This window comes from Plecotus auritus, assembly GCF_963455305.1.
Source record: "Plecotus auritus genome assembly, chromosome: 14".
Lineage (NCBI taxonomy): Eukaryota > Metazoa > Chordata > Mammalia > Chiroptera > Vespertilionidae > Plecotus > Plecotus auritus.
In genome coordinates this window covers 271,894-285,789 of record NC_137780.1, presented here as the reverse complement: position 1 = coordinate 285,789, position 13,896 = coordinate 271,894, and the positions used below count along the sequence as shown (strand labels likewise).

General features: G+C 59.1%; 1 protein-coding gene across 1 annotated transcript in view; it reads right to left on the bottom strand.

The window, feature by feature from the left end:
- The window catches only part of SYT2 (synaptotagmin 2), a 44,481-nt gene extending 31,081 nt beyond the window's left edge, over positions 1-13,400 (bottom strand). The window contains exon 1 of the mRNA XM_080650935.1: positions 13,252-13,400. The gene's annotated coding sequence lies outside the window, so the exon portion shown is untranslated. The remainder of the gene's footprint in view (positions 1-13,251) is intronic.
- Between the last annotated feature and the right edge of the window lie 496 nt (positions 13,401-13,896).

Genomic DNA, 13,896 nt, shown 5'->3' with positions numbered 1-13,896 from the left:
ACCACACTTTGATCGTAAAACCACCAGAATGGGCCAGCAGACAGGGCAAAGTAATTTTGCTTCATCATGACGCACCAGCCACACTTCAAAACCAGCTAAAGACACGTTAAAAGATCTTGCCTGGGAAGTATGAACCCACCCGCCGTATTCACCAGCCCTTGCTCCTTCAGACGACCACTTGTTCAGATCGATGGCACACACACTTTCTGAGCAGCCCTTCAACACGTACGAAGAAGTGGACAATGGGGTCTCTGAATGGTCTGCCTCAAAACAAGAAAAGTTCTATTGGGACGGTACCCACAAATTACCTGAAGATGGGGGAAATGTGTAGCTAGCGATGGACATTACTTTGAATAAAGCACTTTTGATGTTTCTCTTGAAATTACCGTGTTTTCTTTGATGACAAAACCCGCATTATTAACCGGTATCCGAATTATTAACCGGTATCCGAATTATTAACCGGTACACCTGGTAACTGCTAAAGGGGCCACAGGTTAGGGGGGACGGGCCGAGGTGAGCGGCTGGAACTGGAAAAGGCTTCGGGACAAGGTGGGGTCTCCTGGGGACCTTGGACAGGGGCAGAGACTTGAATAGCCACAAAGGCTCCTGGGAAGCAATCCCATAAGGAATAGTGTGAATGGGCCAGGAGGTGGGACGGGACGTGGGACGCCGCGTGGTCTGGGGCGGGGCGTGCTCTGAGCTGGCGATGAGGCCAGGGCGCTAACGTGGGCTGAGCCTGGACCAGCCCACACCCTGGGCGAGCAGTGAACTTGACCCAACAGGAAGGGCTGCTGGGAACCAGGATATCAATTAACCTGGTTTCCAAAGCGACCCCAGTTCTTCTGCCTTGGGAAGCACAGCAGGGGTGGAGGAGGAGAGCGGGGCGGCGGGGGTGGGGGAGCCTGCAAGAGAGGGAGGGGGAGAGAGGAAAGTTTGGGGGAAGGCACCCTTGAAAGCTGGTGTCTGGGTGAGCTGTCTGCCTTATTCCTTTTTAGTGCTCTGTTGCAAAATACAGGGGTTTTATTTCGATCCACATTTCAGGGCAAATCTCCTAATGCCTGTCACAGCTCCGGGGAAAGAAGGAGTGCGCATTTCCCAGCTCCATTAGCTGGGGAGGCGGGCGCACGTTGCCGAAGGCATGTTCCCTGGGAGTGAGGAGAGGCCAGATCGTTGGGAATCGGACTCAGAGGGTCCCAGGTGCACAGAGGACTCGGGGTGAGTGCCGGGGAGCCCCTGGGATGGGGGCAGGCACACCCACCCGAGAGGCCTGGTCCGCCATAGCATTGTGGCCCGCAGGTTCACCCCCTACTCCCCCACTCCGTCACCTTCTGGCCCTCCAATGGTCTGAGGGACAGTGAACTGGCCCCCTGTTTAAAAAGTTTAAGGACCCCTGGTCTACACTCTGCAGGACATGAGCAGGCGGGGAACCACCCCTAACAGGCCCAAGAGCCACGGTACCGGACTCCCTGAGCCTCAGTTTCCCCATCTGTAAAATGGGTTGATGCAAGGCGCCACAGCTCCCTGCATGCCAGCCTCAGCAGGTGTGGATTTGAGGACGCGGTGAAAGCTTCCCTCGACGACCCTGTGCCCGCTTGTGGGAGGGCACAGCTGGGTCTGCAGAAGGGAGGACATTTCTGGGAGCCCTGCCTCGGCCTCCTGGCCTGTGGCCCAGTTACGGAGCAGAGAATGTGTCCAGTTGGAGATAAGCAAGCTACAGAGGGACTTGGCTCAAAACCCAAAATCCTGAGTTGCGTTTTCCTCCCTGTCAAGCGAGCACCATTCATCCAGGCCCACACCCGAAAAATTACAGGAGACCTTGCAGGGAAGCGTGAGCCGAGGGACCCAGGTGCCTGGTGCAGCGGGAGGGCCTCCAGAGCACGGGAGGAGTTGAGAGACGGGGACGTGGAGGGTCCTGACCTCAGGGGGCCCCTCACCCAACCTCCGGGGGGTGATAGGAGACAATCAAGCAGGTTCTGGTTGTGGCCTGGAACCGCGTGGAGGTTAAATGCTCACAGGGCCGCTCCAATGGGGCCACTCCTACAGCGACACAGCGCTGGGTTCCGCAAGGCAGGCACCCCCTCCACCACCTGGAGCCAGGCCCCCTGTGAATCCCCTAAACTGCCCTTGCTGCTGAGCCCACCAGGACAGGGCAAGTGGACGGAGGGGAGGGAAGGAGACCAGGGCTGACCCCTACGCCCACGTACAGAGCACATCACTCCCCACTTCACAAATGCAAGGGAGAACCCGCACACACTCCCCCAGCGCGTGCACACACACACACACACACACACACACATACACACACACACACACACTGCTGCTCCCATCATCCCCTCCCCTCCCCCATCGGGGATCAGACAGTCTTCTCAAGGCACAGGGCGAGGGCTGGGCTGCTGGTGGCTGTAATTCTATCCTGGGATCCCAGTGACATCATTCCCTCAGGGTCAGTGGGGAAGGGGAGGAGGACAGGAGCTGGGGGTGGGGTGGAGCAAAGAGACCAAGAGACTGAGGCTGCAGACACGCCTCTGAAGCAAGCCCGTTGTGCGTGTGCGTGTGCGTGTGCGTGTGCGTGTGCGTGTGTGTGTGTGTGTACCACGCCCTTGGGGGTGGGGGGAGAGGGAACTGGGGGCCTGAACTCCTAGCATCAGGAGCACCCAGTGCTCGGGTCCATTCCCAAGGCCATTGCCCAAGCAGGGAGGCAGGCAGTGCTGGGGTACAAGGCCAGCCTGCGGGGAGCAAGCTGGGTCCTAGTCTTACCGCAGTGAGCCCAAGGCATCGGTCTTCAAGAGAACTGACGCTGCATCTCATTTCTGATGAGGCTCAGGGAGCACAGGGTCCGTGAACATGCGTTTGGACCCACTCTTACAAAGAGGGTTCTGGTAGAACAAGAGCTTGGACCCTGACCAGTGTGGCTCAGTGGATGGAGCATCGGCCTGCGGACTGAAGGGCCCCAGGTTCGATTCCGGTCAAGGGCATGTACCTTGGTTGCAGGCACATCCCCAGTAGGAGGTGTGCAGGAGGCAGCTGATTGATGTTTCTCTCTCATCGATGTTTCTAACTCTCTATCCCTCTCCCTTCCTTTCTGTAAAAAATAAATTAAAAAAATTAAAAAAAAAAGAACAAGAGCTTGGTCTGCTTGGGGGTAAGCCTGGGGTCTTGTTCTGGGCCTGGCACCTGGGAGATGCTCGGGAAATATTTACTGAATGGATGTTGAAGGATTAGAACCGTCCACAGAGGCCAGGTGGCCATTCACCTGTGTGTGGCTGAAGGGCGCCTGTGGCACTGCCGGCGTGGCCTCGAGGGCCTTTTCTCTTCAGCTCTGAGAACCCAGGAGTCTGGGACCTCTTTTGAGGAAAGGTGACCTTCCGATGGGGCTGGGGCTGGAGCTGGAGCTGGCATCTTTCTCAAGGACACATCGCCCAGCACCTTTGGCCACGTCTGCTCCATCAACTTGCCACCACATATGCTGGTCGGCTTGGTAACGAGAGCATGTCTGTGTCTCGTTCTTGGAAATCCTTATGGTGAGGCTCCTGGACCCCAGTGCAGTTTGGCCTGTGACTGGCTGGCCCTCTGTTCTGGGGTGTGATGCCACCTGACTCCCATGGGCACTGTTCAGAGGTGGGTGCCCAGGAGGACCCCAGGGTGAGCGAGGGTGGGGGAGAGTGCTGGCTGCCTTCGGGGGAGGAGGTAGAGTGGGTGTGGGGTCCTGGCTGCAGCTGTTCCCAGGCTGCGTCCCTGGCTCTGGCCCTGGATGCGGATGAATAATTGATGGTGACTAATGGATCATTGCTCCGGGGTGAAATATTCAGCAGGGACTGTGGCGGGTGTGTGTAATCAGATGTTTCATGCTGCCCTCCTGGTTGGCGTGGGACTCCTGGGTTTCCCTGGCTCGCAGAACCATGGAGGGGGTCGGTGGGGGTGGGGGAGGAAATCGTACCCTTTGGGGCAGCATGGGGGACCTGGACGGTATTATGCTAAGTGAAATAAGCCAATCAGATAAAGACGAATACCATATGATTTCACTTATATGGGGTATATAATAAACAAAATAAACTAACAAATAAAATAGAGGGGGTGGGTGTGGAAGGCGGTCAATGGGGGGGTAGGGGGACATATGTAATATTTTCAACCATAAAGATTTTTAAAAAACAGAATAGAAACAGAGTCATAGAGAGCAGACTGGCAGCGGTTAGAGGGGAGGGAGGCTTGGGATTAAATGAAGGGATTAAACAAACAAAAACACTTCATCGACACAGGCAACCGTTTGGTGATCGCCAAGGGGATGGGGGCTGGGAGAGGTCAAAGGGGTCAAAAGGGGAATAGATGGTGGTGGAAGGAGACTTGACTTGGGGTGGTGAACACGCACACACATACACACACACACACACACACACACACACACACACACACAACCATGGAAGGGGGTTACTTCCCCAGAGAGAAGTGGGTTTTGTGCAAGGGGGCCTGTGGGGTAGCCTTCTCGGGTTGTACTTTGCAGGGGAGGGGGCAGGGGCCCACCGTTCTTAATTCTTGGGACTGGACTCGCCTGCTTTTTGGGGTGTCCACACTGCCCACCGTTCAGAATAGTGGTGGGCTCCCAGGAAGGGTCACTGGGGTAAATAAAGGTACAGCATGCAGCCCTGGGGTGTCTGAGGGGCATGTGGGATGCTGATGGTGGACAGGGGCAGGAACCCTGCTCTCCTAGGAGGCTCCCGCCCCCCCCCCCCCCGGGCACTTAGAACCGCCCTGCAGAGTAGCCTTGCGGTGCAACGGAAGGATGCTCAGAGGGGTCCACTGATTTGCCGAAGGCCACACAGCCCGTGAGTCCAGGGAGAGACGGAGATGGGGGAGGGCGGGGAAAAGAGACTAGAGGGGGGGGGGGAAGTTCCTGCACCCTGCAGGGTTCCCTGGGGCCTGGAAGTAGAACGACCCTGTTTAGCTGAGCCAAGAGGCCTGTAGGACGACTTTCAGACTCACGGGCTACAGTCACAGCCTGGCACTCTGCCCTCTCTCCCACCATCACAGGTTCCCCCAGGCTCAGAGCTCTGGGCATTTCCCAGCTTCTGCCCACCCTCTCCCCACACCAGGCCCCTGTGCCATTTGATCCAGCCAGGGCGCTCCCACGGCAGCCCAGCCTTCCTGCAAGCGAAGTATCTGGAATGCGCCTGTGTTCTCAACCTTTCAAAATGCTGGAGAGAGATGCGAGTGTCACTGACCACAGCCAGACTCCGGGACCCGCGGTCCTGAACTCCTATGGCCTACCACCCACGCTTCCCTCCTCCCCACTCCGCCCTCACCAGTCCATGCACGTCCAACGACCTCCAGGGAAGGACAGTCCTAGGCACTCAGGTTCACAGTGTAAAATGGGAGCTCACCCTCCCCATTTTACAGAGTATGAAGTGGGGCCCAGAGAGAGGAGGTGGCCTGGCCACGGTCTAAGTCAGTAAAAGGTGGAAGTAATTTTCACAACCCTCGCCCCTGCCTCTGTCTCCAGAACTGGAAAGTCAGTGAGAAGGGAGTGGCATGGGCTTTTGAAAACCAGCCTTATCTTTCCGTGACCATGCTGGATGGGGGGGGGGGGGGGTGGGGGCTGGGGAGGCCTCTGTCCGTGGTGCTGAAATCCGGCATCAGCTTCTCCTCACAGTCTTGTCGGTGATGGCTCTGTCCATGGTGCTGAAATCCGGCATTAGCTTTTCCTCACAGTCTTGTGGGGGTGTCTCTGTCCGTGGTGCTGAAATCCGACATCAGCTTTTCCTCGCCGTCTTTGTCGGTGATGTCGCTGTCCGTGGTGCTGAAACCCGACATCAGCTTTTCCTCACAGTCTTGTGGGGGGACGTCTCTGTCCGTGGTGCTGAAACTCAGATCCCCTCTTTTTTTTACGGTCCTCTGGTATAGAGTGGGTGTCTTTGTGCTCTGTCCATGGTTCTGAAAGCCAGGCCTCTTGTGGGGGTTGTGCCGGGTTCTGTCCGCAGTGCTGAACCCCGGTCCTGAGACCATGGTTTGCATTTCTAAGCATTGTTGGGGCCTTCAGTGCTATGGCGGGTTCAGAGAAAGGAGGCGGAGACTGAATCCAAGGGGACAGGGCGGGGAAATGCCCAAGAGCATGGGGAAGGCGTCTGTGCACCATCCCAAGCCATCGCCTCTTCTCATGATGTTGAACTGAGCATGGCCACCTGGTTCAAAGGGGAAGCTGTCTAAGAAAGAAGTAATGGGAAGAGAAGGACAAGACAAACTGGGGGGGATATGTGGACAACAGCAGACTCTTTAGAAGATGTGGGTGAATTTGAATGGCCCTACCAAGAGGCATTATTCTCCTCCTCTCTTCCTCTTCCCCGCCCCCCCCCCCCCGCCCTGCACTGCGATACACTCCCAGCATTCAAGTAAACCATGACGACTGTGTACAGTCAACTCTCTCCAGCATGTCTATCCCCACATCAACCCTGGGATGGAGGGGATCCTTTCCTCATACCTCCCCTGTCCCTGACTTTCCTTCTCTCTGAAGGAAGTCTTAGTACCTGTTCGGTCTTCTCTCACAACTGTCTAACCATGCTTACAGTTCAGAAATCCCCTTTGTATCTACCCGAAGTCCTTCATGCTATAGGTTAATTCTATTGCCTTTCTGACATTGTGCATATTTTTTATGATGTGGAGTATGTTTCACAGAGGAAATGAGGAGCAGGGTTCCATCGGACCTTGTGTAATCTGCAGGCAGACACAACATGCACAAGAGCAATACCCCCCCGCCCCTCCCCCCCACACACACACCTACATCCACACGAGAGCCTGTGACCATGGGTAACAAAACAAAAAAAATCACAAAGGATCCTTGATTCATCCCCCATTTCTAGAGATAGGACTGCTGTGGGGAAGAAGAGTTACCTCCAGCCCTTGTTCTGGATCTGAAACACGACGCGCCTTGGCCTTCCTTAACCCCCCAAACCCAGTCTCCGCAGCAATCACATTGCCAACAACGAATACACTCCTCGGAAGCCATGTCTACATTACAGCAGGACAAGAGAGCAAAGATGTAATTGGGCGCGATTTGATTGAGTGTGACAACTGCACAGTCGGCCACATGTGTCACCAAGAGATGTGAGCTGGGGATCGTTTACGCTCAAAAACTCATTTCCAAGGGGACCTGACAGGTTCTAGACAGCGCTGACAACAGTGGCAAGGCGAGGAGAAAAAAATACCGGGGCTGGTCTGAAGGAGGGACGAAGGCCATCCACCCGCCCCAGCCGTCCTCTGAAAGATGGCTTTGCCTTGCTGGGCCATCTATTTGACACGCTCTGTCCATCCCTTCGACCGCCTGCCCGCCATCACTGTCCCACAAGCAGGAAGGTGCTGCTTGATACCCAGCCAAGCCCTGCTTGCTTCCGTTCTCAACCACTGCTCCAGGGACGCCCTCCGTGCAGGGACGGCAGCCGGCTCCTACCTGCCAGGAGTGGTCCAGGGGCCTTTGCAGGCCTGTTCCTCAATCCCTTTCTTGTCTTCTTGTCTTCCCAGGGGAAGAACTTGGAAAACTTCTAAGACTTTTCTGGGACCGTGAGAAAGAACTGCCAGGACTTTCTGGTCTAATCTCGCTTTACAGAGGAAGGAACAGATACAAAGAGGGGAGGTGACACGCTCAAGGTCACCTGAAGGATGAGAGGCAGATCCTGCCTCCCAACTCAGAGCCCACCCTGCCAGGTGTTCTGTCCCATAGGCGTGCCCTCCACACACACCTGCCAGTGTCAGGCGTGCCCTGACATCCCATGAGAAGGCCCAGGAGTGCCTGTGCCCTCACCCCATGGACCATGAATCATGGTGGCCACCCACCCACTATTCCCATTCTGCCAGTGACCTCTTATCAACCCTTCGAGTGTTGAGCATCTTTTCCTTCGCCCCAATTATCATCATTGTAATGCAATAATCAATTCTGTGATCCTTTTGCTTAATGTCTTGCTTCCTTCAGACGATAAGGGTCATGAGGGCAGGGACCGCGTCCATCCTATCTTTGTCACCACCGTAGCCTGGCCGAGCGTGCTTGCTCATGAATTCTTGTTGCATAAATGAATGAATGAGTGAGTGGGGGACTGGCCAGTGTGACACAGTGAGAGGCTGCAAGGCCAGGGGTCCCAGCCTCTCGTCCTGGCTGCAACCCTGGGGACAGGGAACCGGCAGAACTTGGCACACAGGTGGAACCTGTCACCACGGGGGAATCTGAAGCAGCCCTTGCTTCAGGCGAGCCCTTCATGTCCGCGAGAGGGTTTACTCAGCCCAGATACTATCTTACATGCCTTTCTCTCCCTCCCCTCTCCCCCACGACCTCTGTCACTAGGACAGGGACTGGTCCCGGACCCACTGTCTCGTCCACCTTCCCACCATGCCTTCTGCTCTGAGCTCCACAGCCCGCCAATGCCGCCTCCGGAACGCGCTTTGCCGCTGGTCGCAGCCAAGCAACTTCGCCTGCCTTAGCTCCTGATCACAGATGGCTGCTGCAACGGTTTGGTGTCTAAAGTTTGCAAGCAGATCGCACAACTGCCAGGCTGAACATTCTCGGGGGCTCCCAGGGGCCCACGGACCATGCTTTGAGAATCCTGGTCCTAGGGCATCTCATGTAATCACCACAAGAGCCAGATCCCACCTGCTGTCCCAGCGAGGCCTGTGGAGCCTGGGCCTGGGGTGCTGGCCTCTTCTGCCTGCCCTCTCCAGGCCTGCAGATCTCCCTGTCTACACCCCAGGGAAGGCCCCATCCCCTGCAGTGGTGAGGACCTGGCTCTGTCACCGTCGTGGCCCCGGGGACAGCCCTGCTGCTCCCCCACCAGCCGTCCTGAGAAGCCCAGACCTCTGGCCCGGCTGTGATGCAGGCCAGGCCTGGTTGCTCCCCTGCCTCCGGCAGCAGCCACAGCTCCCAGCATCCAGGAGCTAATCCAATTTCTCGGCTGCGTTTTCCCTTCGCCTCCTGCAGCGCCAGGATTGATGTGGAACCAGGGCAGCTTATTAACTCGGTGAGAGTCAAACTGGGAGAGGGAGTGTCTCCGCTCCCCTCCTCCCCGCTCCCCTCAATTAGCTCCACGCTTCTCGCCGCCAGCACCGGTCCTAGCCCTAGCCCGGCCAGCCTGTGCTTCCTGGGTCACCGCTAACTTTCTGTGGTTCTCATTTGTGAGGTGATGTCAGCCCCCCGGGGTGTTTCCCCAGGACCCCAGAGCCTCTCCCCTAGGTTCTCACCCATCCTCTGCAAGCTCCGCGGGCAGGCAGCAGACGAACCCTCTCAGGTGGAAACAAAAGATCCCAAGGAGACCCTCTCCTGACTTTACAACAGCAGGGTACCCCCCCTTCTTTTCCTTCCAATTGGGGGGCTGCTTGGTAGCACCAAAAACCTCTGAGGTTCAGGGGCCGGTATTCTATGCTGCTAGTGGGCAAAGTCTGGGAGGGACCTGGAACTCAGCGCCCCCTCTCCCCCCCCCCCCCCCCGCCCCGGTGTGGGCACTCTGTCCTCATCCGGTCCAGAAACCCTCTGGGGGAGGAAGTTTGCCCGCTCCCTCTGTGTCCTGACGTTGAACTATGGACCCTTTGCTGAAGTCCAGGCCTCTTTAGGGGAAGCCAGCAGCCAGGCGCTCCCTGCAGTCCAGGCTCCCAGGGACTGGTCGGGGCGCTCTCAGCCTGGGGTGGGCCAAGTTTAGCCTTTACTCGGGCCACTGCCCTGGACTGTCAGTTCCAGGGATGAAAAGGGTCGCAGGGGCCGGCCCTTCGCAGAAGTTAAGCTTCGGCCAGATCGTGAGGCACGAAGAACGGCCTGAAGCTCAGAAGGGTGAGGTGCAGAGGGGCCACCAAGGAGGCTGGAGCGGCTCTTCCCGCTGCATCTTTAAAAAAATCGGGTGGAAAGTGCTCCCCCATCTGGGGACCCCACGGAGCCTGGCCAGTGGGCATGGGCAGGGGAGGGGCCTACTTTACAGGGATTGATTCCTTTCACCCTCCCCCAAAACAGCCTGCGTCACAGACAGGAATTCTGTCCCCATTCTACAGATGGGGAGGCTGAGGAAGATGGACCAACTTGCCCAAAGTCAGGGTGAGTGGCAGAAGCAGACGGAAACCAGGCGGGCCGTCCGGCTATAGCCACCCTGCTGCTTCAGAGGAAGAATATCTCTGACTTGACTTTTCTCCAATGAAGTGTAGCTCCCCACAGGCTTCCTGTGGCTGAATCCAGGCCTCTGCTTTGTGCCAGCGGAGAGACGACGCCGCTGGACCTGTCCAGCCGGCCAGGTAACAGTTACCCTTGACGGTGGGGTGGGTATCGTCACCTGTTCTACAGGTGAAATTCTCCAGACCTGGTCAGATGACCCCATTCGATGCTCTCAACACATCCTGCATGCCTTCCTAACACCTGTCACAGTTACGATGCGTTCTTTTAAAATATATATGTGTATATATATATATATATATATATATTTTTTTTTAATATATTTTATTGATTTGTTACAGAGAGGAAGTGAAAGGGATAGAGAGTTAGAAACAACGATGGGAGAGAAACATCGATCAGCTGCCTCCTGCACACCTCCTACTGGGGATGTGCCCGCAACCAAGGTACATGCCCTTGACCGGAATCGAACCTGGGACCCTTGAGTCCACAGGCTGACGCTCTATCCACTGAGCTAAACCGGTTAGGGCTAAAATATATATATATTTTTTAATTGATTTCAGAGAGGAGGGGAGAGGGAGAGAGAGAGAGAAACAACAACGATGAGCGAGAATCATGCATCGGCTGCCTCCTGCACATCCCACACTGGGGATCCAGCCCACAACCTGGCCATGTGCCCTGACCGGAATCGAACCCTGACCTCCTGGTTCATAGGTCGAGGCCCAACCACTGAGCCACGCCGGCCGGGCTCTGCTTTTGAAGAGCATGGCTGCCACCCTGGGCTTCTGCGTTCTCTGGCTCAAGGAGAGCAAACCCAGCTCCACTCAGAAGCTGGGTCAGGAAAGCCCACACTCCAAGTTCTGAACGGACTGGAAGCATTTCTGCTCACACATGGCCGTGCCTCCCCGAGGACACGCCTGTCCGGGACGGCTGACCAGCCATTCTTCCCGTCCACCGAGCCCCCACCTTTCCTCCATGTTCACTGTCCTGCCCACACCCACTCCCAGGCCTCCTGCCACCCCTCCCTCTACTCGCTCTCCAAGAGGCTGCACAGACTGGGGGTGGAGAGCGGAGACCCCACCAACAGGCGACCTCCTCCAGAGAAAGGAGAGGGCCTGGGGCTGGTGGGTGTGCGCTCCGGGAGGGCACCAGCGAGGCCTCTCCAGGGGTCCTCAACGCCCACCCCCGCCCCCACCCCCGCCCCCAGGTCCTTGCAGCCCCGTCCCATCCACCTGGAAGCTGCCTGAGGGGGAGGTCAGAGGCACCCAGACCCAGCTCCAGAAAGGGCCTCCCTGCCCCTGACATGCCTTTGACGCGTACATGCTCTGCCCTGGAGAAAGCCAGTACCAGCCAGAGAGGAGCTGCTGCCGGCTTGTCTGTGGGGAGAGAGCCATGTTTGTGAACCCCAACCCCGCTCCCACCCGGGTCCTGGGTCCTGGTCTGTGGGTACCAGGCTCATCAGGCTGCAAAGCTGAGAAAGGGATTGTGTTGGCATCAGCACCCCCTCCGCCCGCCCCCTCTCCCCCAATAAAGTTGCTCCTGGAACAAAGCTGACTCACAGGGGCAGGGTGAGGACCAGGACCAGGGCCAGGTGAGGTGGGAGGTGAAGCAATTCTCTCTGCCCCCCGCCCCCAGCTTCCCTGCAGCACCCCCCCAGCCCCTCCTCGGGCAAGACAGGAAGGGCAGGGGTGAGGACCAAGCCTGAGAGGCCCCCAGAAAAAAGCCAGGCCCCAAGGGGCTTCCTAGAAGATGAGGCCGGAGACCTGTCCAAGAGCCAGTTGGGCAGAGGCAGGCCACGTGGCGGATGGAGGCCAGGACTGAGGGTTCAGGCGGCCCTGGTCCTCCCCAGGGGCCCATGCAGGAGGTGGGGCTGGACTCCCTGGGCCTGGCCCCTGACGCCGACTCACCCCCCAGGCCCCGGCACAGGCTGCAGCTGGCAGTGCCCACCAGGCCCCTGCCTGCCAGGACGCAGGCCAGGCCAGCACGTCCCACTGCATCAGAACGGCCCTGCCCCTCAAACCCGGCCCTTGGGGGCGCTGGGCATGGTTCTCCTTTGCAGCTCGTCCTGCAGCCTGGAGGCTGGGCTCAGACCTGAGCAGGGGAGACAGCCACAGGGCTAAGGGCTGCCCTGCCCCTCACGGTCGGTCACCCCCCTGAAGCAGGGCTCGATGGTCCAGTTGGGGACCATCTATACCACACGGGGCAGCAGCGGGAGGAGGGGAGAGGGAGCCCTCCATCTCCCGTCAGACCCTCGCCCACCTGCCTGTCTTTCTGGGCACCCAGACCCTAAGGAGTTCCCCTCCTCATGCCCACCCTCCCCATCTGGGTGTGCCCACCCGTGGGCCCTGCTCTCCCTTCCTCTTGCTGGCCTGCGAGCACCCACTTCTCTCCCTAACTGGGAGGGGGTGCTGCCAAGGGGAGGGGGGCTCTGGCAGCCCCCACATACCCGGGGCTGGGGTGTCCCAGAGGCACCTTCAGGATGTGGGATGAAAAGGGGGGACGGTGGGGGAGGGGGCCTAGGGTCCAGGGCTGGAAGCATAAGTGATGTCTTTTCAGTTAAAAACCCGGTGCCTTGAAATAGGGGTGAGGGAAAAGCAGGGGCGGGGGGCCCCCAATGGGAAAGGTCAGGGAGGAGTCCAAGCGGGCTGAGTGGGGAGCCAAGCCTTGGGGAGGCGCTGGTGCGGACAGGACGCCCTAGTCCTGCTGAGTCATGAGATTTGCGGAGAGGAGGGGGGGCCGCCATCGCCCCAAGTTCCTGTCCCAGCGCCTCCCGACCCCGTCGTGTTTCCCACCCTCGCCAGGATCCAGGGCCTCTGCTTCCTGGGGCCCCGACCCTCCCCGCTCTCCCACCACGACGGGACCAGGTCCCCAAGTTTGAGGCGGGGGCGCCCTGCGCTGCGGCTCATCCTGGGAGCCGGCGGAGTCTGCGCCCCCCTCCCGCCCTGAACCCGCAGAGAAGCCGGGTCCCCCAAACGAGCCTCCCGAGGGGACACGTCCAACTCGCCTGGCCACAACTTCCCGACCACCCAGCCCCGCGCAGGGTCCCACCCGCGCCCTCGGCTGCGCAGAGAGCCCGCCGGGAGGAGAAACTTCGGGGGCAGGGGTGCCCCACAGGCGCGGGGGGTACTCACCCGGAGCGGCCGCAGCAGCAGGAGGACCCCCGCCTCGCGCGAGGGCGAAGTGAGGGGCGGCGGCGAGGACGCGCTGGCCCAGCCCCAGCTCCAGTCCCTGCGCCGGCCCGGCCCCAACTCGGCCAAGAGGCTCTGCCGCAGACTCGCGGAGCGGTGCCCGCGGAGCAGGGAAGGGGGAGGAGGGAGGCGGGGAGGAGGGGGAGGGAGGAGGGAGGAGCGGCAGGGCGGTGCGCGCTGCGGCGCGGGGCGGGGCCGGAGGGGGAGGGCCGAAGGCGGAGGGAAGAGGAGGAGGGAGAGGAAGGAGGGAGCGGGAGGAGGGAGAGCGAAGAGCAGGGAGGAGGAGGGGGGAGGGGGAGGAGGGGCTGGACCCACCCTGCCCACCCTGGCACACCCTGCCCACCCTGGCACACCCTTCGCTTGCTCCCCCCCCCCCCGCCCACCCCCTGCAGCGCAGCCCGCGGCTCCCAGCGCCCAGCCTCCAGCTGAAGGTCAGGAAGAGTCAGGCCTCTTGGCCCATTAAGGCCATATTATCGGGAGCCCCCACCCCAACAGCCATTTGCGATCTGAGCCCCTCCCCTCCCCTCCCCTCCCCTCCCCTTCCCCTCCCCCTCCCCCCCAGGACACCCCCGCCTACAGGTGTCACCT